Genomic DNA, 27825 nt, shown 5'->3' on the forward strand with positions numbered 1-27825 from the left:
TGCTATTTTTTTGTTTCCATTTGTTTGGTAGATTTTCCTTTATCCCTTTATTTTGAGCCTATGTGTGTCTCTGCATGTGAGATGGGTCTCCTGAATACAGCACACTGATGGGTCTTGCCTGTTTATCCAGTTTGCCAGTCTGTGTCTTTTAATTGGGGCATTTAGCCCATTTACATTTAAGGTTAATATAGTTATGTGTAAATTTGGTCCTGTCTTTATGATATTAGCTAGTTATTTTCCCCATTAATTGATGCAGTTTCTTCCTAGCCTAAATGGTCTTTACAATTTGGCATGTTTTTGCAGTGGCTGGTACTGGTTGTTCCTTTCCATGTTTAGTGCTTCCTTCAGGAGCTCTTGTAAGGCAGGCCTGGTGGTGACAAAATCTCTGAGCATTTGCATGTCTGTAAAGGATTTTATTTCTCCTTCACTTATGAAGCTTAGTTTGGCTGGATATGAAATTCTGGGTTAAAAATTCTTTTCTTTAAGAATGTTGAATACTGGCCCCCACTCTCTTCTGGCTTGTGGAGCTTCTGCCAAGAGATCCACTGTTAGTCTGACGGGCTTCCCTTTGTGGGTAACCCGACCTTTCTCTCTGGGTGCCCTTAACATTTTTTCCTTCATTTCAACCTTGTTGAATCTGACAATCATGTCTTGGGGTCGCTTTTCTTAATGAGTATCTTTGTGGTCTTCACTGTATTTACTGCATTTGAATTTTGGCTTGCCTTGCTAGGTTGGGGAAGTTCTCCTGGATAATATCCTGAAGAGTGTTTTACAACTTGGTTCCATTCTCCCCATCACTTTTAGGTACACCAATCAAATGTAGATTTGGTCTTTTCACATAGTCCCATATTTCTTGGAGGCTTTGTTTATTTCTTTTTACTCTTTTTTCTCTAACCTTGTCTTCTCACTTTATTTCATTAATTTGATCTCCAATCACTGATACCCTTTCTTCCACTTGTTTGAATCGGCTATTGAAGCTTGTGCATGCATCATGAAGTTCTTGTGCCATGGTTTTCAGCTCCATCAGGTCTTTTAAGGTCTTCTGTACACTGTTTATTGATCAAATGAGGGTACTTGAGGTATCTGTCACCTCAAGCATTTATCATTTTAACAATGGACTCCTAATCTCCTTACTTGACTGCACCATTTCCCAACTCTATGCTTTACATTAGAGAAGGCTTCTGTAAAGAAGTCATCCATTCCTACCTCTGCGTGTTTGCCCTTCCTTCGAATTCCAAAAATGTCTAATACTGTTAACAGCAGTAATTTTCAAGTGTCACAGTTTTCTAAAGCTGTAAGGCAATTTTACATTTGAAACACAATTGTCTTTCTAAACATAGTAAATTAGACACTGAAATGAAGTCAAGTTTGTGATCTTTATTTCTTTTTATATTCACTTGTAAGCATACAACTTCCAGTATTTGAATACTTTTCTTTAGGGTGACTTATAAACACATAGGATTTCTTGCCCATGTGAAATGATAGATTAAATATAATAGACATAGGTGGGCTCAATATATAGAGGAACATCTCTATGGGCAGAAAAACATCAAAGGTTTAGTTGGATTTCAAAATGTGGATTTGCTGGGCTTTGGGTGAACATGCATATAGCGGTTGTAAGGGGTTCACTGCTTCAAGTCCCCTGCTCTGGAAAAGAGACAGAAAGAGGTTATTGTGGGTTATGACTGATAGAAGTTTGTGAGTTCAGGGAATTAGAATTCGGTCTTACCAGTAGGAACTGAACCAGCCTTCCATTGGTTCAGTGAGTGAACTGGTTTTGCCGTATTTCTTCAAATTACTCTGCGGCAAAGACTGAATTATCAATATAAGACTGAAGGTCTGGGAGCAGTCAACCTGGAATGGCAAGGAGTGAAGAGAGAGAAAGACAGACTGGGGGAGACAGAGAATGAGAACAAGTGAGCCAAAGCTTCCATTCAAAGAGTCAGAGACTCAAAATTCTACAATGAAGGAAGAAATCTTAGGCTAAAAATGATGGTAAAGTAAATCAACAATCAGATGAAAAATTAGTCCAGATTTTTTAAAAAGCACAATGAATTCAATGTCATAAGGCAGATTGACAATTTTAGCTATGTTAAAAAGCCACTGTATCAACAGTGGCAGTTAGATAGGATTTGACTGCTACACACTACTCACAGCACCCCAAATGACAATGCTTTCAAATCTATAGTATTTTTTTTTCTTTGTAGAAGAATGATACAGCGACAGTATTAAAATAAAGATATATATCACAGCTAAAGGCAGCCTGGCAGCAAGGGTTCTGGAGTGGCCAGTTGCAAACTCTTAACTGTACTCTGTCTGATGGGTCATACCAGGATACATGTTAGCTCTCAAATAGGGAACCACTAATATGTGTATGAAATATCTCAGAAACAGGGATCCACTAATGGAGTCTCAGACCGAACTGCTTCTACTCTGCTGGTAAATTAGGAGTATTATTTCCACATAACAAGCCCCTGTGGCAGAGCTCTTGTAGGGACCTTAATGAGACCAGGTTCAGATAATGTGTCTCACTATTATTAACAAACATGCTAACAAGCTCATATGCATTACTCCAAAACTCGCTTGGAACCCATGCTTACAAAGCAACACTATTCATCAGTTCATTTCATACCTTTACCAGAGATCAACGTATGCAGGTAATTCAGCAAAACAGTTCAGGCCAATTCTAGGCCTGCTGGAATTAATCCTTACAACACAGCCACCACAAACAAAGTCAAAAGACCCATGACAGAGTAGGAAAATGAATTACAACTTACATTGTAGATAAGAGGTTAATTTCCCTAACATATAAGAAATTTCTACAAATCAATATTGGAAAGACTAACAGCCCAGTCACAAAAAAGTCAAAAGACAGGGACAGATACATTACAGAAATGAAATCACTGCAACAAAAAAATAAGCATATGAAAATATGTTCAACCTCATTCATGGTAAGGAATGTGCATATTGAAACTGCACTGAAATGCCATTTCTCACCTATTATGTTGGAAAAGGTCAAAAAGTTTGAGTAAACATTGTGTTGGCAAGACTATCAGCTAACTAACTACTCCTCTTATAGCTGGGCACAGTCCTTTCTTGAAAGGGCATCTGAGCATCACATTTTATTGTCTACTACGGTCACATGTCTCTAAGATAGGATTTTTGCATTCATAAACCCTTATACTGAGTTTTTTTCTTCATACATAAATCAGTCAGTGTCCTCTCATTGTTCCTCGCCACCCATTTTAACATCTCTATTCCTTGCTCTTTGTATTCAAGGTTAATCCCTTCACCTGGAATGCAAGAAATAACAATGCCAATGAAAACTGATACAATGTCAGCCCAGCTAATTAAATATTGACTGATAAGAAAACAGCTTAATTTTAGAAAGTTAAAAAGAGAAAAACAAAGATATTCTGGATAAAAGTTACAAGATGAGTAGCGTGGAATGGGTATGTGTGTGCGCAATATTCAAAGTTTCTGACACTAATGGGGATAATGATCAAAATCTGAATACTTAAATACTTTAGTTTTTAAAATTAGCAGTAAAAATCCTTAAATAACTACATAGGATTGATTTATTCATCCCCTCTTCAAATATTTATGGAATGATTCTTTTCAATAAGCTGACTAGGTATTGTTGGGGAATATCAATGAAAAAGAGGCCATTTTTTTCTTTGAGCAGCTTATGCTATTGCCTATAAGGGAAGTAAAATGCATACATAAATAATCTGGAACAGAAGTTGGAAATCGTTTTCTGTGAAGGGCCAAATAGTAAATATTTTATGGTTTGCCACACGTATGGGCTCTGTTGCCACTATTCAACTCTGCTGTTGTAGTGCAAAAAATAGCCATAGGACAATATGTAAACAAATGGGTGTGGCTGTGTTCTTTAAATTTTTAAAAAAATCTCTTCCTAGGAGAAAGAAACTAATAAGACTTAATTTATATACAAGTGGTGGGTTGAATTTGATATATGGGCCATAGTTTGTAAACACCTGAAAAATAGAAAGTATTAATTCCATTTGAGAATTTCCAGTAAATAGGAATTTAGAGAAAGGAGAGCCTGTATCTACCTGGTAACAGTATAAAAAACTTCATGGGGGTGATGATTTAACCTGGAACCTCATTGTTGTGTATAATATCAACTTAGGGGTATGGTAGGTAGAAAGGTGAGGATGAGGCAGGAAGGATACTCTCAGTAGAGGAAACAAATGTAAGCATAAGTGTGGTGGAGTTGGTTAGCAAATGGGTGTGCAGTAGCAACTCAGTTTGTTTTAATGTAATAGCTTGCATTAAGTAAAGTAATGGTAACATAGGTGGAAAGAAAGGTTTCACTCAGACTAAGAAAGGCTTTACAATCAGGCAAAGAGGAATGAATTTATTATGTAGTCAACTTGGGTGGGTTGATGGTGGGCCATTGAATCAGAGAGTGGAATTGCCATTTCTGCCTTAGAAAAGTTAATCTGGTGCTCTGGGGGACCTGAAGCTTAAGCAAGTAGTGAATACACTTCAAGAGAAAGGATTCAATATTATGAATTTGACATTAGGTATAGGACCCAATGGAAGGGGTCCATGTAAGTGTTGGACCCCAAGTCTAAGTTTCACTAGCCTCCTGGAATGTCTACCTCAGTGGGTTGTATTACATAGGATGCCTCCAACAGTAGTCTTGGCAAGATAACAAGGAATTAATGTGGAAATGGCAGAGGAAATTTGGAAAAAGGGGCAAATATAACATTTTATGGAGGTGAAAGTTCAAGGCCTGGCAAATTATTGGATGCTGAAGGTGAAAAGGAGGAGACAAAGATAGGTCTGAAATTTGCAGTCTACAGGTAACAAGGAAGGTGGTGATGGCATAGACAAAGATAATACAAGAGAAGGTTCATGTTTTCAAGGAAGAGGATGCAATCATTTTGATCAGAGTGAGTTTGAGAATGTCTAGGTATAAATATTCAGCAAGTCATTGAAAATGTGAAATTAAAGACTATCTGAATTTGAAAGTCACCTATTTCTACATGCATATTGTGATAAAATGAGATTGTCATGGGAGGGGAATATAGAGAGACCAGAAATCTTTGGATGGAGTGGCCTCCTCATTTGGTAAAAGTTAAAATAAAAAAAATTCTGCTTATAGAACCGATACACTATCTGGATGTTTTTATTTGCTTTCTGGTTGCCAAAATTTTCTATGAATATCTTTTAACTTTAGCAGAGTATTTAGAATAAAATTGCTTTTCATGCTACTTTATTATTCATTAGAAGTTATAGGTATTGCCCTGAAATTTAACATTTAAATAATTTATATTCATTTTTACTTTCAGCGCCTATTTCTTAAGGTGACATTCACTGTGTTTTTTAGACTCCTTTAATGAAGATACAAAAATTTATGAAATATACGTCCCCTCCCACTGACAGATAACCTTTACATCTGTCTTCCTTCCCTAGTATTTACAATTACTCTACCACAGAAGGGGTCAAACTTCTAGAACTAGAAGGAAAGAACTCTTGAGATGCATGTAATTATAAGTAATAGTTATGCTCTTTTACTGTAATTACTGTTCCGTTTTAGAGCTTTTGTCTGCCCCTCCATGATTCCTTCTGACACGATCAGGATGTAAGAAGTTTGGTACAAGCTTCTGGAAAAAATAGATGTACTTTTTGAGAGTGTTTGTTTAATTATCTGGTCTCAAATGACTGGTACAAAAAAAAAAAACCCAGGATAATCAGGATGCTAATATCTGTGCAATCAGTCATCTTTCCTTCGTTAAGAAACTTAGTAATAAGAACACATATTTTTTCTACTTATTGTGTTTTTTAAATTGTCTTAATGATTTTTCCCCCTAAAGTTTCCCAGTAAATATTTTTGCTATTTTCAGAAACATAGTCCCTTTTCCAACATTCTTGGGTTTATTTGAATATGGGGAAAGTATCTCCACCAGAGAGTTATTAGAAAATATACTGTAAAACTGGTTTCCAGCCTGGACCATTATCAGAATAACCTGGGAGATCAAAAAATACAGATTTAAACCATATGGGACCATGAACGGTTTATGCCTTTTCTTGAGTTGGCATGCAGTACTTTCCTTCTTCTTTCCCTCCCTACATTTTCACTGATATTTCCCCCATTCTCACAATAAAATATCGTTTAAATTTGGATAATACCCAGATTTATATATCTCATACAGTTCTTTCACTTGAATCTCGGAAGTGGCTAGGTTCATGTTGCTTACTGGTTGTTTTTCTGCAAAGCAATCCAACCCCATCTTTCAGTCATGTAATTTGGATTATGAGAATCCCATTCTTCCAATCTTTATTAGTCTGCACTTGCATTGCTCTAAAGAAATATCTGAGACGGTTAATTTATGAGAAAAGAGATTGAATTGGCTTATGGTCCTGCAGGCTGTACAGGAAGCATAGTGGCTTCTGCTTCTGGGGAGGCCTCAGGAAACTTCCTATGATGGTGGAAGGGGAAAGGGAAGCCAGCACTTCACATGGCTAGAGCAGGAGGAAGAGAGGGAAGGGTTGGGGGTGCTATGTACTTTTAAACAAACAGATCTTGTGAGAACTCTATTGTGAGAACAGCACCAGGGGGATGGTGCTAAACCATTCATGAGAAACTACCCCAGGATACAGTCACCTCCCCTCAGGCCCCGTCTCCATCACTGGAGATACAACTCTATTAAATTTGGTCGAGACGCAGATTCAAACTATATGGCAATCCTATCCTTATTCCCATTTTGTGGTTAGGAATGTGACCCAAGATTTCAGTACACTGTATCAGCCTCCCATTCAGGACGAATCTACATTATTTTCTGATAGTTTTTTTTTTTTTTCTTTTTTTGTTGTTGAGACGGAGTCTCGCTCTGTCGCCCAGGCTGGAGTGCAGTGGGGCGATCTCGGCTCACTGCAAGCTCCGCCTCTCGGGTTCACGCCATTCTCCTGCGTCAGCCTCCCAGTAGCTGGGACTACAAGCGCCTGCCACCGCGCCCGGCTAATTTTTTGTATTTTTAGTAGAGACGGGGTTTCACTGTGTTAGCCAGGATGGTCTCGATCTGCTGACCTTGTGATCCGCCCGCCTTGGCCTCCCAAAGTGCTGGGATTACAGGCGTGAGCCACCCGCGCCTGGCCTATTTTCTGATAGTTTTAGCTGTAGATGTCAGGAGCTTTGTGAACTGCTGGAGTTGTGACGCTGCTGCCTCTCCCCTGGCTGCATGAAGAGGGTCATCCCCAGTAGGAGAGAAAGTGACCGGTGTGTGAAGAAAAGAGATGCCTTGAGATGCCGTGTGGCTCCATTTATATTATCCCATGTAATCCTCACAATAACTCACTAGGTTATCTATCGTTATTTCTATTTTGCTGGTGAGGAAAATGAACTCCAGAGAGATTAAGTAATATGCTTACATGTTACTGTTCGAGTTAGAATACCATTTAGCTGTAAGAAATATTAGCCTGTGAAAAATTAATTTCTGAAGTATCTGTACAATATTAATTCTCTCTAGCCAATAAAAAGTTTATTATGAATATTCCACAGTACAAAAAAACCATGTCTTAAGAATGTGCATAATTATTTACTAACAATGGCCAATCAACAGGACATGTGTTTTGTAGAAAACGTTAGTGGTAGTGGTGGTTGGCAGATTCATTGAAAGACTCAACTGTTGGCTCTGATGGATTAAGGTCAGTTAAGACAGTGCTTGTTCAAATTTAATGTGACTAGAAATCACCTGGAATCTTGTTTAAATGCAGTTTATGATTCAATAGGACTGGCATGGGATCTGAAATTCTGCGTTTCTAACAAGCTTTCAAGTGATGCCCATGCTGCAGGTTCCTGGACCACTCTTTGAGTATCAATGGGTTAGAATATCAGTGATGTGAGTTATTTTTATTGCACAAATCTTCGTGTAGCCTCCTGAAAGATTATAGCCTAAATTGTAGTCATACCCAATAGGATAGCACACAAAATTCATTGATATTTAAAAGAAAAAAGGACAACAGAGTTCGTGCTCATGTGATTAAGAGATCCACTGTACTGTGGATCTCGGGGAAGATTGGAGGAGACTTCTATGACTCTTCCGGAAATATAGGTGAGGCTTAAATTCTTGCAGGATTTTAAATGGAAGCTCTGGTGATGGGGAAGCTCCAGGAAAAACACAAATCATGGAAGTGAAGAACCTGTAGAAGAGAGATATTGCTACCTAAGAAGTTATTTCTTCGCAAATGTCACACTACACAAAGAGCTAGAAATAAATGACTCTTGCTATTCAAGTATAGAACTCTTCTTGGCAAATATACACCTTAACACTTATGTATTTAAAAAGCAATTTTTTTTTCTAAACAGAGAGAGAGCACATGTTTTATTTATCTCTCTGTCTTTCTGTCAAGCTGGTTTCTTAGAAAAAGCAATTCATTTTATCCATTTGTAAATAAACTAACAGGGCTGAGAAGAATTCAGATTTCTGAAAAGTTGAATACCCTGGAGTACCTCTGCCAAACACGTTATGAGAAAAATATCACTCAATGCCAGTAGGAACATGGCAAAATCAATGAAGTTTTGTTTCATGAGAATTTACACATTGAAGTTTTGTTACAATTTTACATTGAGAAAGGCCATATTCTTATAATTGGTAGCATGTTTCTTGTACTATGGAACAGTAATTATTTTTTATTTTTGGAGGGGGCAGCAGTATCGGTATGAGGCCCTGGGGTTGGGGAAGAAGGCAGTACAGCATAATTATTTCATTGTCTTTTGTGAAATGTGCAGATAATTTTTTTTGTATGAATAGGATTGAGGGCAGTTCTGAAGGTTGTAGCAGACATGTAAACAAAAGGGATTAGTTTAAATTGAGCCCAGAGAAGGGCTTGCTTGGCATTCTAGAGTTATTTTCAATATTTCAAAAAGCCTAAATGAAATTCTTTGGTGATTAGACAATACATGGTGGCTTCTTAATTTTTACTGGTTTATGGAATTTATGGAGATGACACCAATTATCCAGAGCCAATTGGAAGTACTGATTTGTATGCCTTTGTTTAAAAATGAGATAAATAATTAATTGTAATATCATGGCCTAAGTCTTTCAAAAAATGGGATTGATGTGTGCCTAGAGAGACAATGAAAAGGCTCTTTTGAAAGTTGAAAAGTTTAGGGGGCAATTATTAAAAATCAAATACATTACCTTTTAGGGAAAACATTTTGAACTAACCAATGAATTTATTTGTAGTCAGTTAGTCAGCAAATATATAATGAGTACGTTTCATGTGCCAGCCACTGGGCTGGATATTTTGGAGAAGCAGTAATGAACAAGTTATGGTCATTGCCCCTATGGAGCTTAGAAGAAAAAGGAAACATTAAAGAAGCAACTAGCTACACAGTTTCAACACAATTTGTTTTAGAGGCTTTGAATGCTTATAAAATGAGAATGCATTTTATTTCTTTATTTATATATTTAAGATATACAATTCTGAAGAGAAACTGACAAAAAGCTATTTGTGACTAATACAGGTAGCAAAAGACTCAGGGTGCTTGTCTGATGCACGCACCATGGCTTGGAGTTATCCTACACACGTCCGCTGGGTTTTTTTCCTGAGACCTTTCTCCTGTAAGCAACTCTTGTAAAAGAATTGGTGTCTCACACAGTGAAGTGAGTCACTTTCACCAAAACAGCGTTTGTGGTGTTTAAATTTTGAATTCTTGATACAGATGTTTTCCATTTTACAGCTTGGAGTTCAAGCTCAAACCTTTCTGCAATGACCATCTTTTGACTATTTGCATTTGGTACTTTTATGAATCCTATTTTAATTTACTCTTCTCGTCATTTGTTCATCTTAGTTGTCATAGAGATTCATAAATGATCTCTTAGTCTATTCTCTATATCCTTTCTTCTACAATTTTTCAAATGACTCAGTCATTTTTACACTTTTAAAAATGCTTTAATACTGATTATATAATTAAACTTCCAGAAACACAAAAATTATTTGATTAAGTAAACTAATGCTCAGAAAAATAGTCACATTTATTGAGTTCTTTCATAGGTAGTACTTTAATTTCAGACTTGGTGGTATATGTCTGATGTTATATATATTGTAGAACTTTGAAGGTTAAAGTGCTCTATTTCTTTTTTTCTTTGAGACGGAGTCTTGCTCTGTCTCCCAGGCCAGAGTGGAGTGGCACGATCTTGGCTCACTGCAACCTTTGCCTACTGAATTCTAGTGATTCTCCTGCCTCAGCCTCCTGAGTAGCTGGGGATTACAGGTGCCCGCCACCATGCCCGGCTAATTTTTGTATTTTTAGTAGAGACGGGGTTTCACTATGTTGGCCAGGCTCGTCTCAAACTCCTGACCTCAGGTGATATGCCCACCTCAACCTCCCAAAATGCTGGGATTACATGTGTGAGCCACCGTATCCGGCCTAAAGTGCTCTATTTCTTGAACTGCACAATGAGTTCATGTACACGTAGGTTTCCTTATTGTTATTTTATGCCTTATAAATATTTTATTTATTTTTTTGTTGTGGTAAGAGCACTTGACATACCTACTCTCACCAAATTTTAAGTGTACACTACAATATTGTTGATAATGGGGGTACACTGTTGTAGAACAGATCTTTAGAACTCATTCCTCTTAATTAACTGAAACTTTATGCCCATTGATTAGTAATCCTCCCTTTCTCCCTCAGCTCCTGGAAACCACCATTCTACTCCTGAATTTGACTATTTAGATACTTTATGTAAGTGGAATCATGCAGTATTTATCTTTATGTGATTGGATTATTTTACTTAGCGTAATGTTCTGCAGGTTCATCATGCTGTCATATATTACAGAATTTCTTTCCTTTTAAAAAGCTGCATAATATTTCATTGTACACCCCCCCCCCCCCACATTTTCTCTATCTGTTCATCTGTCAATGGGCACTTAGCTTGTTTCGATATCTTGGCTACTGAGAATAATGCTGCAATGAACATGGGAGTGCAGATATCTCTTCGAGAACCTGATTTCTATTCTTTTGAATATGTACCCAGAAGTGGGATTGCTGGATCATATGGTGGTGCTATTTTTAATTTTTTGAGGAGCCTCCATACTCAAAAAGTTCCATAGGAGCTACACCATTTTGAGTTTCCACCATCAGGGTGCAAGACTTCCAATTTCTCCACGTTCTCACCAACGCATATAGTCCTTTGCTCTTTTAAAAGTAATAGCCATCCTAAAATGTGTGAGGTAGTATCTCATTGTGGTTTTGATTTGCATTTCCCTAATGACTAGTGACATTGGGCATTTTTTCATAGACTTATTGGACATCTGTATGTCTGCTTTGGAGAAATGTCTACTATTCAAAGTCCTTAGTCTGTACTTTATTTTAATTTTAATTTTTTTTTTTCGCTATTGAGTTGTAAGAGTTCCTTATATATTTAGGAGTTTAACCTCTTACCAGATATATTGTTTACAAATGTTTTTTCTCATTCAGTAGATCACCTTTTCACTCTGTTGATTATTTCCTTTGCTGTGCAGAAGCTTTTTAATTTGATATAGTCACAGTTGTTTATTTTTGCTTTTGGTTGTCTGTGATTTTGGTGTCATATCTATGAAAATATTGCTGAAAACAATGTCATGAAGCTTTTTCTTATGGTTTCTTCTAGGAGTTTTATAGTTCAGGTCTTATGTTTAAGTTTTTAATTCATGTTGAGTTGATTTTTGTGTATGGTGTTAGATAAATATATAATTTTATTCTTTTGCCTGTGGAAGTCCTGTTTTCCCAGCATCTCTTGTTGAAGAAACTACTGTTTCCTCATTTTTGATACTCTTGCCAAAGATCAGTTGACCGCATACGTGTGGATTTATTTCTGGGCTCTCTATTCTATTACAGGCTCCCCATGTCCATATTTTATCATTGTTCCTTTCTATGTAATTAATATTTAATAAAAAGGATAAAAGTTAAATTGAGATTAGAGGTTACAATCTCCAGTAATAGAAATCTGGAGAGAAATATGGACCCTAGAGCTTTTGAAATCTTAAAGATCACAATGAAGTGAACACTAAGCTTTGCTTCCGTTGACAAAATGTCAGTATTTCTATAGTGTTTCCCGCAATACTAAGGTTGAACCAACATTCAACATTTGTTTTGTTGAATTTATGCCTGTTTCCTAAAATGTTCGCAGATTTCCTATTAAGTTGAAAACTTCACTGTAATAATTCAAGGACTGGAAAATGTTGAATGTTTATTATGGGCAAATACTGTGTTTGTTCACTTAATTTGTGTTTGCCACAGCTGGTTGGTTTTACACATCACTTTGTGATAATTAAGTCATTGATCTTATTCAATAAATGTGAATGAGTTCAACAATTTAAAAAAGCTGGGAGGATATTTCTCTACATCAAGAAAATATCAAAAGGCCTTTTTTGTTATAAAACAAGTTTTACAAGTAGATAAATAACAGTGTAACTTAAAAACAGGCAGAATCTTGATTTTCTGGAAACTATCAGCATTTACAAATTAAGGTGACATTTTTGTGTGATCGTTGAATACTTGGGTATTCTTTGGCTGAACGTAAACACATGGACTTTGGAAATATTGCTGAGTTTTTTTTTTTCAGATAGGTCTACACGCAGGCATACACACACATGCAGGTATGATTGGTGTTATAGACAAAAATTAAAATGTGTGAAATACTGTACAATATGTGACTTAATTTCTTCTCAGCACATCAAAATAAATGGTTTTGATAGACAGCAGTATGCTATGGCACTGAAATGCAAGTTAAAGTTTAATTGAGAAAGAGGCTATTGAAGAGAGGCTGAGGCAGGAAGCCAGGATGGGAGCACCTGGGTTGTGAAAATGAAAAAGGATAGTGGGGAGCATTTTGAAGTTAAATTGGCTTCTTCATAGCAAAGCACACGCTGTGGTCTTTACCTGGAACATTATTCTTCCTCCTGCCAATCCTTACCTGTTGCTTTTTCTTTGTATGGTTGATTTTTTTTCTTATCTTTCAGGTCTCAGGTCTAATGTGTTTTCACTGGAAATGCCTTCTTACTTTAAGTAGTCACCTGTCCCCACTAAATAACTCTCAGAGCCTTGTTTATCTTTGTGATAGCACTTACGATAGTTTTCAGTCATTTAATTGTTTACATTGTGGTTGTTTGTCTCCCTTTCTCATTTCTAGTTTCTAAACTTCATGGCAAACCATTGTATGTCCTAGTGTCTACTGGAGTGCCTGGCACACCGCAGCAATTCATCAGAGATCTGGTACCCCTCATTGCTTTCAGGCAGCAATACAGGAAACTTATCTCTGAAACACGAGAATCAAGCATACTGTTAAAAGGTTTCTATATAGGAAGGTCTGTAGATCTTTTTATCTTTCTTCTCCCCACATACTGCTCCCTGTCCCATTGTAGGCTTTTCATTAATTTAACATAGGACGTATGTTTTATAGGTGGGACATTTACTCATTAAGGAACTTTCATAAGCCACTTGAATTGTCCTTAGTAGTTTCAAATAGAATTTCTTCTCTTTCTTCAGTGATGATATAATGACTAGAAGGCCGAAAGCTTTCCATCTCTGTAGAATTTTATGAAGGCATGGCATGCTCAAGTTCTACTCATTCTAGTGAGCCTTGGTTCATTTGGAACAATGGGCTGACTGCTCTCAATGTTGCTTTAATGTCCCCTGAAGACTTATAATTCTATAATTAATTTGTAATATATCATTAGGCTGTGTGTTTATTCATTCATAAAGCATTCACTAAGTGTAGATGAGATAGGAAATTGAATAGGTGGTCGCACTTGAGACATAAAGATTGAAGGTGTCTTCATCCTTGTACTTGAGTTAGTAAAAGACTAGGAAGAGCAGACATTCATACATCAAACAGCAAAAGGCAATTACAGGCTATTTAAAACAATGAAAAGTTAGAATCAATGCAAATGTTTAGTAATAAGTGAATAGTTGAGTAAACTGTGATATAGCTAGTTACATGATGAAATTTGACTTTAAATTACGTGAATTACATGGAAATGATTATATTATAAGGTTAAGTATGGAAAAAATCAGATTTCAAAACATCAAAAATTGTAATTGCCCAGGCCTCCTTTTCTGCTTTATTTTTCTCTGTAGCACCTAATACCATCTAACATGCTATATAGTTTATTTATTTGATTATTGTATTCATTTATTTCATTAGCATATAAGTCCCATGGAAGAAGGAATTTGTGTCAGTTTTCTGCATTGCAATTTTATTGTATCTAGAATTGCACCTGATACATGGTAGGCACTTAATGAATGAATATATAATTAAAATATAGAAATGTGTGGTAAAATAATAGAAAAATTATAAATGATGGTTGTCTTTTGAAGTGGGATTATGAGGAATTTCCAAATATTTTCATTCATTTATTTATTTATATTTTTAGAATTATACTTTATGTTCTAGGGTACATGTGCACAACGTGCAGGTTTGTTACATATGTGTACATGTGCCATGTTGGTGTGCTGCACCCATTAACTCGTCATTTACATTAGGTATATCCCCTAATGCTATTCCTCCCCCCTCCCCCCTCCCCACAATAGGACCCGGTGTGTGATGCTCCCCTTCCTGTGTCCAAGTGATCTCATTGTTCAATTCCCACCTATGAGTGAGAACATGTGGTGTTTGGTTTTCTGTTCCTGCGATAGTTTGCTGAGAATGATGGTTTCCAGCTGCATCCATGTCCCTACAAAGGACATGAACTCATCCTTTTTTATGGCTGCATAGTATTCTGTGGTGTATGTGTGCCACATTTTCTTAATCCAGTCTGTCACTGATGGACATTTGGGTTGGTTCCAAGTCTTTGCCATTGTGAATAGGTAGGCACTTCATGAATGAATATCTAATTAAAATATAGAAATGTGTGATAAAATAACAGAAAAATTATAAATCATGGTTGTCTTTTGAAGTGGGATTATGAGGAATTTTCAAACATTTTCTTGTAATGTTTTGGGTTTTGTATAATAAATATGCATTACTTTTGTAACAAGACTCTCTCTCTCTATATATATATATCCATATATATATACACACACATATACATTTAGGTCATTTCACTTAAAGCCGCAGTCTCCAACAAGAGAATATATGTCAAGTATATAGTCCAGGGTTTGAAATATAACAGGCACAGGATAAATAATATATAAATAAACATAACCACATACAGAGGATCCTCAAAGATGACTTCTTGTTATAACATTGATGAGAAAAAATCAGTTCCTGGCTAAGACCACTGCACACAATTTGCACATTCTCTCCATGCCTGCATGGTGTTTTTCTGGGTACTCTAGCTTTCTCCCACACCCCAAAGATGTGCAGGGTTGGGGAATTTGAGTGTCTGAATTGTCCCAGTGTGAGCGCATCCTACAGTGGAATGCCATTCTGTCCAGGGTGGGTGCCCACCTTAACCCTGAGCTGCGGAGATACGCTCTGGCCACCTGTGACCCCGAGCTGGAATAACTGAGTAAATAATTTTCTTACTTTTTAAGATTAATCTTTCTTTAGTGTATGATAGCTCACATTTATTTCAATATTGAACATTAGAAGTGTTTGGGTCTTTATTGAGAAGTTTTGTGATGTTTTTGTGACCAGAAATATGCCATAGGAACTTAACTCTTGCTTCTATCAATTAACTTATGGTAAAATTGGTTTCATTATAGGTCGTTTCACTCAAAGCTGCAGTCTCCAGGAGCCTACAGACAGTGTTAAGAGAAGACTTACTGGACATACCTACATATATGTATATATAAGACTGGATGGAAATACAGTAGAAAAATAGCTTTCTTTGCACTTGATCTTAGGCAAAATGCTGAGAAGCAATACAATAGTTTCTTTGAATGATAAACTTTTCAGTAAGTCTTTAAAATTTTTTGTTTTCCACGTAAAATACAACACAAATTTGTTAGATTTGAAATTGTTTTAAAAAGAAAGAAAAAAAAGCTTTCATTTTTGGTTGTGGGAATTTGGATTAAAACTTTAATTTATATAAAGAAAAACACAAAAAGCTCTCCTTTATTTATGTCATTTATATTTAATAATGTGAACCTTTATTAAAAAGAAGGTTAGACAATTACAGGGCTTAAAATAGGTTCTGTTTGTTAGAGATAATGTGTACATTGGAACTTTACTGCTGAAGGATCTTAAATAATTTAGACAGAAGTGAGAGCAGAATATTTATAGATTTTTTTGAATTCAATAATTTGTGCTTTATTCTTACTTTGACACTTTGTTACATATATCCTTTGAAAATACCAAATGTCTTAAAAGGGTTTAAAATAAATCCTTGGAAATGTAACTTTTAACCTCAAATGCCCTCCTTAGCAAACAATGATTAAAAAATGTTCCCCTGATAATAAAACAGGAAACAGCAAAAGAAGGAGTATCACAACATGTAACAAGAAAACTTTTAGTCAAGCTGTCAAGAGTTCGTTTTTAGAAGTGTAATTAACAGAACTTTTGGTTAAAATTTCATGACGAATGTTGTCTTCCATCAGGATCATTTCCAGTCCGATGGAATTTAGCTATGTGTTTTGCATATCAATTTAGGTTAAAACATAAATATGGGACACTGATTGTAGTTATTAACTTGGCAGTTGTTCTAAGTGCCTTCACTGCAAAGTGGGGAAACTTTAAGCTGTTTTGGTTAGGTGACCAGCAAACAATATCGTATTTCTTGCTTTTTTCAGGAATTATCTCTTTAGATCTCTTAGGTATATCATAAATATTTTGATCAGGTTGCTTTAGTAATCCATAGGTAAGAACTGTTGGAGGTATATAAAAGTTGCCTTCTGGATGATATAGTTGTTATTGTCAATCTGAAGAATAAAATATAGAACATACATGCTATGGGTTTTAGGATATAATTTGGTATAGATGTGCAAGGAATAGGATTTCATCTAAAGATAACTGGTGAGAAATTACAGGTATGAACTCATCTCTTTCTAAGGATAACTTTTTAACATCCATTTTTTTAATTTAAAATTTAAATTAAAAATATCTCCTTTCTTTTGAAGAGATGTAATCCTATAGAGAGGAAGAATGTCTTACTCTCTCAACTGTAGTGCTTTTCCAACTTTAATATGCACCACCTGGGAATCCTGCTAATACAGATTCTGATTCAAGTGGTCTGTATGGGACCTGAGATTCTGCATCTCCAACAAGCTCTCAGCTGATGCCGATATTGTTGGTACTTGTTTTTCCACCGTACTTGTTTTTTGTGTTCATCATCTTACCTGCCTCTCCTGGACGACCTTAAACCCATTAGAATATGAACCGTTTCATCCAGGATTGTTTTGTACAGCTCACCCCACTCAGTAGTGTTCAACTAACACCAACCTATTGTGGGATTAGGAATATCTTATAAATAATTTTCCTTAGTGCAACTTGGGGTTACTTGCAGAGAATTTAGCAATATTCAGCACTTGTTTTGTAATGTTCTGGTTTCTAAAGTGGTAGAATGGGAAAAGCATGGAACTGGGAGACACACATCTTCCGGATGTGAACCCTCACTTAGCACTTAGCCACTTGCTACTTGTGATAAGATCTTAAGTATGTAATGTCAGCTTTCTGAGCCAGTAAAATGCTAGAACTAATGCCTATATTGAAGGGTGGTTATAAAAGTTAAACAAGAGAATGTATGTCAAGTATCCGGTCCAGGGTTTGAAATATAGCAGGCACAGAGTAAATAATATTTTTCTTTCTTACCTCTTCTAATAAACTCTGTGGTTCTGAAACAGAGGAGTAAAATTTCTGTAGGCTTGGAAGTCATGGCAAAAAGAGAATTAGAAAATAAATTTAGATCAGTGTGTATGTCTCTCTTATTAGTATTTACTTCAGATCTAATCTAACTTTGTATATTTTAAAACAGAAAAATATATTATGGAAAATAGTTTACATCATAAAATTACCACGGTTTGTATTTTGAATATAAAAGTGCAACTTATTTAGAGAGAAATCACAACTTTATTAATTGGACTAACTTTGTTTAGTCCAATGTTTAACCATTTTTTGGTTATATTTGGAGCTAAAAGTTGCTCTACTTTATGACATATGACAGAATTAAGTTTTGTCCAATTGTGAAAATAAAGCTGTATTAGTACGATTTGCTACAAAATAATATTATCACAAACTGAGTGGCTTAAGACAGCACACATATATTATCTCATAGTTTCTGTGGTCATGGCTTAGCTAGTTTTCTGCAAGGATGCAAGCAAGGTATCAAACAGGGTTGGGTTGTATCTCCTTCTAACCTCACATGGTTGTTGACAGAATTTAGTTTCTTGAGGTTATAAGGTAAAGTGTTCCCAATTTTTGCTGTCTGTTGGCTCGAGGTCACCCCCAGTTCCCAGAGGCTTTCCTTAGTTTCTTGCACCACAGGCCTCTGAATCTGGTCACTTGCTTCATCAGAGCCAGCAAGGGAGAGGGTCTTTCTGTAAGACGAAGGCCACAATTCTGTGTAATGTAATCATTCAAGTGACTCACCATCACTATTGGCTAAAAGCAAGCCACAGTTCCCACCCACATTCAAGGGGAGGGGATTTTACAAGGGCATGGATACCAGGAAATGAGGATCTGTGCCACAAAAGTATATGCCTGAAGTATAATGAATATTAACATACCAGTAAAAAATTAACATATCAGTAAAATATGTTTTCTTAGACTTTTTGTCCCACACAATGTCAAGCATCATGTACAGGAAGTATCTACATTCACAAAACTAACTGATAGAACATAGGAGAAAAAGTACCCTTAAACTCATTTGAATGTAAATTTGTTATTTGGAACTTGGTTTAGTCAGTTTAATTTTATGAGTAACGCGATCAGAAATTTTTGCTTTGGTGCTTTAATTTCATGTTCACAGAGTATTGTAAACAAAAGTTTACCTCACAGATACATCAATTTGTCTCTTAAGAACTCATTTGGGATATTTTTTTTTTTTTTTTTTTTTTTTTGAGACGGAGTCTCGCTCTGTCACCCAGGCTGGAGTGCAGTGGCCGGATCTCAGCTCACTGCAAGCTCTGCCTCCGGGGTTCACGCCATTCTCCTGCCTCAGCCTCCCAAGTAGCTGGGACTACAGGCGCCCGCCACCTCGCCCGGCTAGTTTTTTGTATTTTTTAGTAGAGACGGGGTTTCACCGTGTTAACCAGGATGGTCTCGATCTCCTGACCTCGTGATCCGCCCGTCTCGGCCTCCCAAAGTGCTGGGATTACAGGCTTGAGCCACCGCGCCCGGCCCATTTGGGATATTTTAGAAGGTGGAGCCAATTAATTTTGGGAGCCGCAGGCAAGAATAAAGAGGCCTTGTTACTATTGTTTGATAGAAAGGTTTGGTACATATGTATACATGTGCCATGTTGGTGTGCTGCACCCATTAACTTGTCGTTTACATTGGGTATATCTCCTAATGCTATCCCTCTCCCCTCCCCCATTCCCACTTAAAGTATTTAAGAAAACTTATTAAATACTATTTTTAAAAATAAGAAATAATAATAAAAAAAAGGTTTTTAAAAATCCTTGACCACTTTTCCCAACCCCAAACCAGAAACTTCTGTATCTGTAGCATTTGATGATATTTACACAAATTGACTAATAAGTATATGCCTTAATTTTCAGTTTAGCCAATTCCTAAAAGAGTGGGCTCTTGGTTGCATTTCTATCTCTGAGTCTCAAAACTAAAGAACCTAAACCAGAATAAATTTTCCAGCTTATGATTATTTCTATTTCTGAATAAAATTGCTCTCTTTCTTCTGGAGTTGAAATCAGAAATGTTATTAGATGAAAAATATCTGTTAAATGTGCTTGTGATCCTATCTCCAGGAGCAATCACGGCAGACAGTTGTAGTTTAAAATCATTTCTTGCACTGTTTCAGGAATAGCTGGAAGCATTGTATGCTGAGTAGCAATGTACGTACATCATATATATTCTAAAACTCTAAGTTTTCCAGTTTTTGAAAAGAAAAAATTATGTATAAAATAAAAAGCCACAGAAATACTTAACAAAATATTTCTTCAGTTTCTCTTTTGAGATTATTATTTATTCTGTATAACTTTAAGTGACCCTTTTTTTAATTACAAAAAGAAGTACAAAATAATTACCTCTAATACCAGTAACATGAGATGATCAATAATGTTTTGGTCTATTTCTTTCTAGCCCTATCTTTATGTATAAATGCATTCATATATGTTTATTATTATGTGTTATGTTTATTGTACTATTATATATATTACATATATTATGTGTGTGTTTAAGCATATATGTATTTTTACATTTTTTGTTTGTATCCCTTAACAATATATCAACATTTTTCATGATCATTAAATGTCACTTATAGTATTGTTTATGATGGATCTGTTTATTGGGAGAACATATTATTTAAACATATACTATTTACTTTTGACTATAAAAGCAATTTATGTTTCTAACACTTTGTCATGGTAAATTTCACACACATAGGAAAGTAGAGACATTTATTTACTCAACACTCAGCTTCACAATCATTCGTACCTGATCCTATCTTATTTTTTCTAACTCTCTACCCATTCCTCCCACCCCTTGGAATATTAGAAAGGAAATCCCAGACATATTAAAATATTTCATCTAAAAATACTTCAGTATTTCTTTAAAATATAAGGCCCTTAAAAAGTACGATCACAACACCATTTTCTTATTTAATATCCAGTTAGTGTTCAGATTTCCTTGATTATCTGATAAACGTTAATTTGCATGAATTGGCATCCAAAAAGCAACACATTATTTTTGTAAAAAATGGAACACTACAGATGTTCATGATGCAGAAAGTGAGTAATTCCTCCTCTGCCTGAATTCCACTCCCAGTGATAACCATGTGAGCATTTATCTTGTATATTGTTCCACATCCAAGATAATGCCTTTTCTGTATCAATCTAATGACTCCCAAGTGATGGCTGTTCTTTCTGTCTTGTCTTTGAACAAATACATGTTTTAACATATAATAATTTTGATTGTATATATAATTGTATATATTTTCTTATCTGATTTTAATGTCAAACCATTTTGTATCCCTAAATAAAAGATGTAAGCAGAGCTTAGGAAATATCTGAAAGAGAGCAAAATATCAATTGATAAGTTAGGAGATTTATGATCATGTTTATGAATTCATTTTCTCTGATAAATGAGTGTCTAATTCTTCCATAAACATGCACTTACTAATACAACACATTTTAATTTTAAATGACCATATCAATATCTAACCAGATGCCATTTCAATAATTTATACACCAGTTAGTCTTTTTACTGCCAACCTCACAAAGGAAGTACATTTGTTTGGTGAGAGATGAGAAGGGCACCCAGCCTCACTGTTTTCTCCTAAATGAGAAAAGCAGCTTTACATTTCCTGGCTTTTACAACCTTTCCTTCACTTCTGACAAATTCCAGTCTAAAAACACTGTCTTTTGGAAAGAGTGTCTATAATCATTCTGTTGCTAATAACACTGCCATGTTCACTTGTCTTGTACAGTTCCTACAAACTGTCTTTTTCAGAGTGTAAGAGTAAGGATTTGGTGTCTTGCTTATTTTAAAAATCCCACCACAGGCCAGGCATGCATGGCTAACACCTGTAATCCCAGCACTTTGGGAGGCCACAATGAGTGGATCCCTGGAGCTCTGGCATTGGAGACCAGCTGGGGTAACATGGTGAAACCCCATCTCTTGGGCGAAAAAAAAATTAGCTAGGCACAGTGGCACATACTACTCAGGGGGCTGAGGTGGGAGGATCTCTTGAGCCAGGGAGGTCGAGGTTGCAGTGAGACGAGATTGTGCCACTGCACTCCAGAACTCCAGCACTCCAGCCTGGGCAACAGAGTCAGACCCTGTCTCAAAACAAAAACAAAAACAAAAACACGACAATTTTACGCATAATGGTGGCGTAACAAAAGGTATCTTACTGCTGTATGTGTATCACTTGCTTGTTTAAAATATTACTATGCTAGTTACTATTTCTGCATAAGAAATTACTTCAAAATTTAACAGCTTAAAACAATTTTTTTCTTTTTTTTGTGCCCTTCGATTCTATGGGTGAGGAATTCAAATAGGTCTTAATGGGGATAAATTGTCTCTGGTCCAGAATGACTAGGGCCTTAGCTGGGAAGACTATAAGGCTGAAAGTGACTTAATGGATGGTGGTTGGAATTATTTGAAGGCTTGTTTACTTGCATGTTTGGTTCTTAGGCAGGAATGACTCAAAGACTCGGACTGCAGCAGGAGGGGCATCTCTGTGTGGTCTGAATTCCTCACAGCATAATGTCATCAAGATAGGTGGACTCAGGGATCAAAATTTGAGCGTTCCAATGAACAATGCGGAAACAGTGGAGTTTTATGACTTAACTTAGAAGTCACACAGTAGTGGGAAAGCAATGATCCTTGGATGGTAAGTGCAGGTGTAACCATATGGCTCCAGTCACATTGCTTTGAACACCAATTTTATTGAAGATGTGTTTGAGTGCCATTAGTACAACAATGGGCAATAAGTATGCTTTTTTTTTTTTTTGGATGTGTGTGTGTTTGTGTGTGTGTGTTCGGTCGGCATGACGTCAATCACAGCTCAAGAATTCTATACATGTCTGCATTTCATATTGTCACAATAGTTTTGTTGCAGCCTGGTAGATGATAATTTCACATTTGAAGAGGGTGGTTTAATCAATAAGGACCAAGAGTTTAAAATGTGATTTAATATATTTTCCATTATGCCTGTCCATGCTCCATGGCATCCTGTTTTTGTGCTTTTTTTGTTCATTGCATTTCCCTTGCCAGGAATGCTTCCTATCTGCCTCTCTGTGTTAAAATCTTTCCCACCAGTCAAACTTTTACTGGTATTGGTATATAGGTTATCTTTATAAGGATTCCAGCTTTTAAAAGTTGGAAGAGAAAAACTATTCCAACACAAAAGCATTTAAGTATACAAAGGTTGATTTCAAGGCTCAAATGTCCAACAATGTGTCTCTTGGAATTATACATCTTCCAAAGTTACTGTTTCCTACCATCTTCTCTCTCTGTGACTTTTTCTCTTTTCCCCTCCTAATTTAAGTTGATGTCCTCGGCTTACATTTTTTTTTTAATTAAAACTTTTTTTTTTTTTTTTTAAATTCAAGAAGTGTATGTGTAGGTTTGTTACATGGGTGTACCACGTGATACTGTGGTTTGGGCTTCTATTGATCCCATCACTCAAATAGTGAACATAGTACCCAATAGGTAATTTTCCTCTCCTCCCTCTTGAAATCCCCAGTGTCTATTGTTCCTATCTTTATGTCCATGTATACCCAATGTTCAGCTCCCACTTATAAGTGAGAACATGCAGTATTTGGTTTTCTATTTCTGCAATTATTCACCTAAGATAACGGCCTCCAGCTGCATCCATGTTGCTGCAAAGAACAAGATTTTGTTTGCTTTTTTATGGGTGTGTAGTATTTTGTGGTATATATGTACCACATTTTCTTTATGCCGTCCATCGTTGATGGGCACTTGGGTTGGTTCCATGTCTTTCCTATTGTGAATAGTGCTGCAAGAAACATACTAGTGCATATGTCTTTCTGGTAGAACAATTTATTTTCTTTTGGGTATATACCCAGTAATTAGATTGCTGGGCCAAATGGTAATTCTATTTTTAGTTCTTTGAGAAATCTCCAAACTGCTTTCCACAGGGGCTAAACTAGTTTACATTCCCACCAATAGTATATAAGTTCTCTTTTCTCTGAAAGCTTGCCACATCTGTTATTTTTTGCCTTTTTAGTAATAGCAATTCTGACTGGTGTGAGATGGTATCTCACTGCAGTTTTGATTTGCATCTCTCTGACGATTAGTGATGTGGAACATTTTTTCATACTTTTTTGGCCATTTGTATGTCTTCTTTTGTTCAGCTCATATTTTAATGAGGAATGGCAGTCATCAAATGGGAAGGTGTTCATGTACCTTCCGCCAGATCTATAAGTATACGTGCATTGGCTGCATCTTCTCTATCTTTGCTCCTATTATACCTGAGGAAAATTGAAATTCTCAAAGACTTTATTCTTTCTCTAACTCCTCTCTTTCTCTCTTCCATTATCATTACTTCCTTTCCACTCAATATTCTCATCAGCCAACAACACCAACAACCTTTGGATCCTTTATCTAAATGAAAACTCCATTGACTCCCACATTATTCCCCAGCTACAACCCATGTTCAACTCCTCTTCACAGCTAAACTTCTAAAAGAATTATCTGTCACATGAAAAAATAAATGTTCATCATCACTGGCCACCAGAGAAAGGCAAATCAAAACCACAATGAGATACCATCTCACACCAGTTAGAATGGTGATCATTAAAAAGTCAGGAAACAACAGATGCTGGAGAGGATGTAGAGAAATAGAAATGCTTTTCACTGTTGGTGGGAGTGTAAATTAGTTCAGCCATTGTGGAAGACAGTGTGGCAATCCTTCAAGGATCTAGAACTAGAAATACCATTTGACCCAGCAATCCCATTACTGGGTATATACCCAAAGGATTATAAATCTTGCTACTATAAAGACACATGCACACGTATGTTTATTGTGGCACAATTCACAATAGCAAAGACTTGGAACCAATCCAAATGTCCATTACCAATAGACTGGATTAAGAAAATGTGGCACATATACACCATGTGTATGTGCAGCCATAAAAAAGGATGTAGCCATAAAAAAGGATGAGTTCATGTCCTTTGTGGGGATATGGATGAAGCTGGAAACCATCATTCTCAGCAAACTATCACAAGGACAGAAAACCAAACACCACATGTTCTCACTCATATGTGGGAATTGAACAATGAGATCACTTGGACACAGGGTGGGGAACATCACACACCAGGGCCTGTCATGGAGTGGGGAGCTGGAGGAGGGATAGCATTAGGAGAAATACCTAATGTAAATGTCGAGTTGATGGGTGCAGCAAACCAATATGGCACATGTATAGCTATTTATCAAACCTGCACGTTGTGCACATGTACCCTAGAACTTAAAGTATAATAGATAATAATAATAATAATAATAATAATAATAATAATAATAAAAGAATTGTCTGTACTTTTGGCTTGATGAAACTAGAAAAGGCAGCATGACTTCATTCTAGAAATCCCCAGTTGTCCTTCCCCTAAGAGAGGAGGAGACTAGAAATGCAAACTCGTATTAGAGAACAACAGAAACACAAAATCACAAAATACGTGGATGGGCTGCCAAAAAAACAAAGAGGAACAAGGGAGACAGTGAGCAAAGATACCCACACTTACAGATCTCGGAGAGCACAGGGGCACTCTTTTTCAAACTGAAAGGTCCTTCTTGAAGTTCAAAATCCAAATTCCTTATTGCAACAAGGGAAGCAAGGTGAAAGAAGGGACAGAAGCTTCCCTTAATGTGGTTGGTTTTGAAAGTGAAGTTTGTGCTGAACAAAGCATGTCACAGAGGCAATCCATATCTGCAGGAAACTGTTAGTGAGGCAGGGTAGTGGGAAAAGACTACACTGAGTCTTCAGAAAGCTGCTTCACTCCACTGGCTGGGGAGAAGTATAGGACTGAAGAAAATGTTCCATTGATAAGGAAAGTCCCCATAGCCTGGAACATGGCCTTGTTTCTTTCTACACAATGAATTTACCCATAGGTTGAGAAAAAATATTCCAAGATAAACAAATAAATAAGAAAGAGAAGCAGAAGTTAAACAAAAACAGTGCAAATATAAAAAGGGGCATTAGGGACAGAAAAAAATATAAGAAAATTTGCCATGGAACAGATAAAAATTGTGTGTATAGGATGATTCAAGCCACACAAATCAATAAACATGATACATCGTATCAACAGAATCAAAGGCAAAAAATGGTAATTTCAATTGATGATAGGAAAGCATTCAATGAAATTCAACATCCCTTCGTGATAAAAACTCTCAGCAAATTGGGTACAGAAGGAATGTGCCTGAACACGATGAAGGTCGTATATGACAAATCCACAGCTAGTATCATATGAAGTGGGGAAAAATTAAAAGCCTTTCCACTAAAATCTGGAACAGGACAAAGATGCCCACTTTCATCACTTTTATTCAACATAGTACTAGAAGTCCTAGCCAGAGCAGGTGGCCCAGAGAAAGAAATAAAGTGTATCCAAATTGGAAAGGAAGAAGTCAAATTAACCTTGCGGTTTGTAAGGCATGTTGTAATAGCTATAACCATTAAAAACATATAACTAATTGTTTAATAAAGGGGAAAATGGAAGTAAAAAATGCCTAATGAGTACAGCAGAAGATGAGAAAGGAGAGAAAAAGGAATATAGAACAGATGGGGCAAATAGAGAACAAATAGACGGAAGATGTAAGCCAAGCTACATCAGTAGTTACATTTAATGAAAATTGAATAAGTACTCCAATTCAAGGCAAAACAATGGTTAAAGTAGATTTCAAAAGTCCTCCTATATGTTGCCTAAAAAGCTATATTTTAAATATAAGGGCACAAAAAAGTTGAAAGTAAAAGAATGAAAAATAATAAGCCATGCATATACTAGTAGAAATTTTAGTGTGCTTATACTAATAATAGACAAAATAGACTTAAGGCAAGAAGATTGCTAGGGATAAAGAATATTTATCAATAAAATTCAAAAGATAAAAATCATAGAAATGAGAGGAGTGTCACTCAAAATTTTCTTCCGTTCCGTAACAGTCACATCAGTAACACGGACTGTGGGAGCAGTGGAAGGCAGTCTACTCTGATCAATTGTTTCAACTTCCACACCTTTATGGATGTTATTGCTTCTCCCAGGAGAGTTTATTCAACCATTAACCCATCAAAGAAATTTTGGGTTGCCCCCAGATCGTTAAAATTATGAACAAAACTGATCTGAATATTTGTGTAAAAAGGAGAAAATTGTACGTTAACATTTCTTCATGAATTATGAAAAATCATGAAATCCTCACCTTTATATTATAAGAGCATAAACTAAAGAAAAAATAACTCAGGTAGAAGAGGATGAGACTGCATAAGAAGAGGAAACATGAGCTATCGTAGCTCTAGAAAAAAGTGAAATAATAGTAATTCTTCACTGAAGAAATGAAGTGAAATTGGAAGTAGCAAACAGGGAAATAGACTCAGATCAAAACATATTAAGTGATATAAAAGACAAGAACAAGAAAAGTAAGAAGGAGAGAAAAATAATCGGTGAAGTGTCAGGAAAAAAGAGGAATGAATGAGCAGGCTTAGGAGAGATAATATTTGCAAAACTTGAGTCTCCAAAGAAGAAAACTAAAATTATAAAGTAAAACAAATATTTAAAAGTTCAACTTCCTTTTTTTTTTTTTTTTTTTGAGACGGAGTCTCGCTCTGTTGCCCGGGCTGGAGTGCAGTGTCCGGATCTCAGCTCACTGCAAGCTCCGCCTCCCGGGTTCACGCCATTCTCCTGCCTCAGCCTCCAGAGTAGCTGGGACTACAGGCGCCCGCCACCTCGCCCTGCTAGTTTTTTTTTTTTTGTATTTTTTAGTAGAGACGGGGTTTCACCGTGTTAGCCAGGATGGTCTCGATCTCCTGACCTCGTGATCCGCCCGTCTCAGCCTCCCAAAGTGCTGGGATTACAGGCTTGAGCCACCGCGCCCGGCTTTTTTTTTTTTTTGAGACAGGGTCTTGCCGTGTTGCCTAGGCTGGAGTGCTGTGGTGAAATCACAGCTCACTGCAGCCTTCAACTCCTAGGCTCAGTCGATCCTCCTGCCTTAGCCTCCTGAATAGCTGAGAATAAAGGCACAGCCACCATGCCCAGCTAATTAAAAAAAAAAAAAATTTGTAGGGACAGGGTCTTACTAATG

The 27825-nt window shown here is 36.4% G+C and overlaps 1 long non-coding RNA gene across 1 annotated transcript in view; it reads right to left on the minus strand.

Annotated features, from left to right (window-relative positions):
- Positions 1-1425: 1425 nt before the first annotated feature.
- LOC139361740 (uncharacterized) overlaps positions 1426-27825 on the minus strand; it is a 39963-nt gene continuing 13563 nt past the window's right edge. The window contains exons 3-4 of the long non-coding RNA XR_011619328.1: positions 1730-1890; positions 1426-1647 (exon numbers count right to left, since the gene is read on the minus strand). This is a non-coding gene — a long non-coding RNA (uncharacterized lncRNA). The remainder of the gene's footprint in view (positions 1648-1729; positions 1891-27825) is intronic.

Source organism: Macaca nemestrina, chromosome 2 (genome assembly GCF_043159975.1).
Source record: "Macaca nemestrina isolate mMacNem1 chromosome 2, mMacNem.hap1, whole genome shotgun sequence".
Lineage (NCBI taxonomy): Eukaryota > Metazoa > Chordata > Mammalia > Primates > Cercopithecidae > Macaca > Macaca nemestrina.